The following is a 6,006-nucleotide window of genomic DNA, read 5'->3' on the forward strand; positions in this document are numbered from 1 at the left end:
GGGTTCGATTACCAGCATCCACATGGCAGCTATGAACAATCCTTAACTCCAGTTCCAGGGGAATCCGAAGCCCTCTTCGGACCTCCACGGCATTGCATGACATGGGTGCATTCATACACATAAAATAAAAGTAATAAAATATTTTAAAGTTAAAAAAAGAAAAAAATCACATATAATTGCTACATGCATATCTATGTGTCCTGTGACTGAAGGAGTTAGCTATTGTGACTTGTATCAGAATTTCTTGGGGGTTGCTAAAAAATCAGGATGATTATTATCCATTCATTCATACACAAATGTAAAACCTGGTGAGAATCTCTGATAGAGACCATGCTGGAACCTTTGGAGACTAGATTCAGACAAGTTTCCCTTCCCCTTCCTCATTCTCCACTCTTCAGTCAAGAGACTCGGGGTTGAGGAGGTAGTACAGTTGGTAAGAATGCTTGCCTTGCATGCAAGAAGCCTTGGAGTTTAGTAGTCAGCACTACATAAACCAGGCATGGTGGCACATGCCTGAAGAGGAGGGAGGTGGAGGCAGGAGGATTAGAAGTTTGAGGTCAGCCTGGGCTATGTAAGACCCCGTAGCAGAAAAAATAAAGGAGCAAGGAAACCAGAGGTGGCTTTGCTTAGCAAGTAGCCAAAGCCAGATGGTAACTCTTGCCTTGATAGCCTGGTAGTTGTCAGGATTCTGGTCTACAGAGGTACTATTGAACTTGCGGGGCAAGTCCCATCTTCAGATCTTTGAACTCGAGTCATTCTTTTGCCTGTTGTCCAGCATTTTAGCGTCCCAGTCATCTATCACCTTTGCTTCAGTGAGAATGCTTAACAGCCACTAACCTCTCAAGTGCCACGTAATTCTCAGGTGCACAACTAGTCCATGCCTTCCTTAACCACCTGGAAGGTCCAGAGAACAGGAACATCTGGTATCTCAGGTATGTTAAGAGACAGATTGTCAGCCCATATACAGTATGATTAAAGAGTACTGTGAGCATGCCAAATGCTATAAATATGGCTGATATAATGATAAGCTAGAAACAGCTTGGTTAATTGAGGCTAGTTGAGAGAGCTAGCCTGTAATTATGGAATGATCCTTTCTGGTGTGCCCCGAAGCGTAGCAAGGACCTTTTATGCAAAGAGACAGATCAAATAATTTGCATTGCACTCACTTCTGAAACACAGTTTAAACCCAGGAAGTGATAGTAAGCCTTCTTAAGTTTTAATAAGGAAAGAAAATTCCTTGTCTTAGCATCATCTAGCTCCCCGTCTGTGTGCCTCTTTATCTTCATGGTTCGTGAACTTTTCCACAAAGTGACAGTTCTGAAACACTGGGTCCCTGTTTCCCACTGTAACTCAGGCTCTTGGCAAATCCACCAAGATTATGAAGTGCCTGGGAAAGAGGAAACTCAGGACTAAAGGATACTCAATTTTTAGGACTACAGGGATTATCACGGTGACATCACCCCTGCTGCAGAGTTAACAACTATCCTCATTCTCCACGCATACCCTGACGTTTGCTATGTTCAACCACAGATTAAAAACCTCCAGATTTCTAAATTTGCCTAGATTTATTTATTTCAAAAACACTGTTGTGAAATGACTATGAAAAGGGTTGATGCATGTGTGTTCTCTGCAGTTTGCTGTCACACCCCATTCCACAGATTAAGCACAGACACATACATTCACTGTTGGGCCTCTCCCTGGGCAACCTCAGCATTTAACCTTGAGCACCAGCCTACTTCTCTTCCTGGGTCTTCTGTTACTCTGCCAGCCTCAGAGACCTCTCTGGAATGATCTGTAGGAGCCTCTACTCTGGGCATCTACCTTGAGCTCCATGTCTTCACAGCTCACCAGGCCCTCTTCCCATGTTCTCAACTCGATGGCTAGCACTGCCCAAAAACCAGAGCCAGAAGGACCAGCATTATCTTTTATTTCTTTTTCTTATTTCCAATCTTGGACTTGCCAATTTTTTTTTAATATTTATCATTTTTATTTTATGTGTATGAGTGCATTGTCTGCATATATAAAAGTGAACCTATGGCATGCAATGCTTGAGGAGGTCAAAAGAGGGTGTTAGATCCTGTCACCCGAATTCTTTCTGGTCTCCTGACCGATCAGACAAACCACATAATATATTTTATGTGCATTTGTTAACTTACAAAGTAATGAGTACCCAGTGCCTAGCCCTGCGCCTCTGGTGGCACAGTTCAGAGCCTGCCATATCAGACCATGCCACGATTACCATAGTCCCCGCTAGCATTCCCTCATGCCTCAGGGGCCAGCGATCTTGCCCTGAGTCCACAAGAGTCAGTCCATTCTGTCTTTGAGCTGCTGCGGCTGGTTGCATGTTCCCCACACCACGTGTGCTACCCACAGCTTCCGGTTTCCATCTCAAGATGGCTCCCAGCAGCCCCTTCATAGTCCATGCTCTGCGTCAGGCCCCACCCATTGGAGGAACTAGCCAATTGGGAGACACTCCACTCCTCTCCTCCACTCTTACAATCTTTCTGTCCATCTTCTGCTAAAGTCCCTGAGCCTTGGAGGGGGTGATAGATGTAGGGCGATCTCTCTTGTATCATGGCGAGATAGTGGCTTCTTGGGCCTCCCCATTAGTTGTCTTTAGGCCGTGTCCACTGATCTATCTCAGTGGTGTTTCTTCTACTATAAAGACAAATGGAAGGAAATAGACACACTTAAACAAACATGAATGTAAATACAGATGCCTAGAAGATATCCCAGTAGGTCTACTATACTCATGATGGCTGCTCCACTAGGGCATTGTAGTCTTTCTCAACACAAGGCATTGGCCTGGTCTACAGCACCAGATATGTGTGCCACCCCTAGGAGTGGGCCTTATTCAATTAGAAATTTGTCAGCTGTATGTGTGTTGGTCAAACCATTATTGCACTTGCAGGTATTGCTTGCCATGCCCATAGTGTGCAGCACATGGGGTCCATCGTTGAGTAGGATTATAGGGGATCATTTCTTCCCCAATCATCTGTATAGAGCCTCCTGGCAATATGAACATCATCCATCCAGTGGCATGGAGTTTTTTGGCTTAGTCTCAGTTCCATCTCTTCTTTTCTCATGCTCACAACATGCAGTGTCTTCAGCAACATGGCCTTACCGACCTTTCTAGTGTACAACCAACATTAGTGGCAATAGCCTTGGTGAATTTGAGGACCTCAAGGATCTCTCTCTAGGATCTCTCTCTGACCAACAGCTCATAGGGGGCAACGGGTACTGTAGATTTTCTTAACATTTGTATAGTCTGGGAGTCTCTGTCTTCATCTTACCCAACCATAAAACTCCCAAGAATCTTACAGCTATTGCTGGCCTTTGCCTCTTCTGGTATCTTTTAAACAGGTTTCACATCTGTAAAATACTCAAAGGAAGGTTAACATTATATATTAAATCAATCATAGACAAGGTCTCATACAGCATGGAAAGGTTTTGTTCATTCATATTAACTGTTTTCTCCATAGATCCTTGTTAGGTACCATAGCATGGGTACGAGGCATTAATTTGGTAGCTCTTTACTATTTTTAGTTATCCCTTTGGATTCTTTTGTTCTTGATACACTTACAGGTGTTGGTCCCAGTTGCCTGACCCTGCAGTGGGCTAAGGAGGCAGGGGGCTTCTCCTGTCCCTGCTGCACTTGTTGGTTCCCTGAGTCAGACAGGCTCTCGGTCTGCCTCCTGACTGTAGCCACATCTGTCATCTTCCCATTGACCACACCAGATTGTTGGGGGAGAATTTGGTGGAAAAACCTGCTTCCACCCCTAGTATAGCCTTTATCAGAAGAGAAATGCACCTTATTTAATGGTTGGGGATTCTTAACCACCCCTTGTACAGTTGTTATCCTTTGAATATTCTTTGTAAACTGTTCTGGTTTTAAAACCTTCCAGAAATGCCTTAGTACCAAATTTAGTTTTCTATCAATTTTTTTCTTTGGGGATTTTGGCTTGACATAAGTCTTGCCACATTTGTCTTCGAGTAACCCAAGTGGACCATTTCTTCTGTCTGGTCTTTTTTATATCTCTTATAGGGTGTTCTGTTATTTTACAAACATGTTTTACATGCTGGTCAGAATCATTTAGATTTGCCAAAGCCTCTCTCACTTTACAAAGATCCTGTCCCATCAAAGGGCTTAATAAAATGATTAAAAGCCCCATACCATTCTCGAGGTCCCAGTTAAATTAGGGTTTCTTTCATATCTCTGGTGAACTCAGTCTTATCTGGCCCAGTGACCTGGACATCATATATTGCTTTTCTCATACCTAGTTCTCTCAGGAATGCCTGCCCCTCCTTTATAGTCCTCCATCCCCTGCTAGTCATGTTATTCTCCTTTGGTGACAACCATGTATCTTTAATGACTTCAACCAGCCACCCCATTAAGGACTGCTCCCCCCTGCATTGTCCTAGGTTGAACAGCCTATATCACAAGGATGGATGGGTGGTTATATAACTCAGCTGTGAAGCTTCTGAAGGACTTAGACTGACATCATTTTCTCCCATGTCCCGTACTCTCACAAGCCACATGGCCAGGGGCTCTCTGCTTGCGTGCTTGTAAGTTTTTCTTAGTTTTAACAGTTCTAGCATGGAATATTTCCTAGCTATAGTACAGTTAGCTTTTTTTTTTTTTTCCTTTTTACTATTATCTGTCTTTTCCTCTATGTCCTTGGACTTTACACAAGTCAAAGTGTCCCGCCTTTTTTCTCTCTCCAGCTCTGCAACTGGGTCTGCCCCTGCAGCTTTTTCCGCTTTCCCCACCTGGGGCATATCTTTTATCATGCAGAGTGGTCTGGGTATCTTTTATCACGCAGAGTGGGCACTCGTGCTCTCTCTCTCTCTCTCTCTCTCTCTCTCTCTCTCTCTCTCTCTCCCTTTGGGTCCAGAGCAGGTAAAAGATCTTCTAACCTTTGGGTACCTTTAACAAATCTTCACATACCCGCAACATATCCCCACATTTACAACATAGATGTGGCCCACACTTTTGTGTGGCTGGCCTCTTTTTAGTTACAGATTTTATGATCCATTGTATAACCCATAGGACTTTCCCTACCCCATTAAGCATATGGGTTTTGATTGGCTTCTCTCCTGGATTGGGGACTGAGAGTCCAGCTGACCTGCCACAGGGGCAGCGGGAACAGTACTGCTTTCTGAGGCCCACATCCCCAAGGCTGTAGTTCCTTTATCCTCCAGACTATGCCAGTTTTGTCACCTGAATTCCCTCTGGGTCTCCTGAGCGATCAGACAAACCATATAATATATTTTATGTGCATTTATTAACTTACAAAGAAATGAGTACCCAGTGCCTAGCCCAGCAACTCTGGTGGCCCATTCTGTCTTTGAGCTGCTGCGGCTGGCTGCGTCTTCTCCACACCATGTACACTACCGACGGCTCCCAGCTTCAGTCCCAAGATGGCTCCCAGCAGCCCCTTCGTAGTCCACGTTCTGCGTCAGGCCCTGCCCATTGGAGGAACTAGCTAATTCAGAGACAGATCCCCTGGAACTGGAGTTACAGACAGTTGTTGGCTGTCATGTGGGTGCTGGGAACTGAACCCAGGTCCTCTGCAAGAGCAGCCAGTGCTCTGAATCACTGAGCCATCTCTCCAGCCCAGACTTGCCAATTCTAACTCCAAACTATCATCAAATTCACCCTGCGTTACCAAGCTCAGTATACTTTTGCATAGATTGATGCTTTAACTCCTAGTCTCTGCCTCAATTCCTGTTTCCCATAAAATTTTACCATGTTATGTTCAAGTCCTTCCTAAAGGATCCTGCTTAGTGAGATCCCTCTGGTATTGAGAAATGTCTAAACTCTTTCACCTGGCCTTTGAGTTTTCTCTCTAATTTCATCTGTTATCATTTCCTACCTCCCAAGTACCTTCTCTCACTTCCTTAAACAGGTCTTGCTCTCTTTTCCTTGCCCCCCATCAGACTTTAAGCTCCATGGGGACAGGAATAATGTTCATTTCAATGTCTCTCATGTCCCTTGGGCCCAGT

The sequence above is a fragment of the Nannospalax galili genome, unplaced genomic scaffold, assembly GCF_000622305.1.
Source record: "Nannospalax galili isolate Female #2095 unplaced genomic scaffold, S.galili_v1.0 scaffold627, whole genome shotgun sequence".
Classification (NCBI taxonomy): domain Eukaryota; kingdom Metazoa; phylum Chordata; class Mammalia; order Rodentia; family Spalacidae; genus Nannospalax; species Nannospalax galili.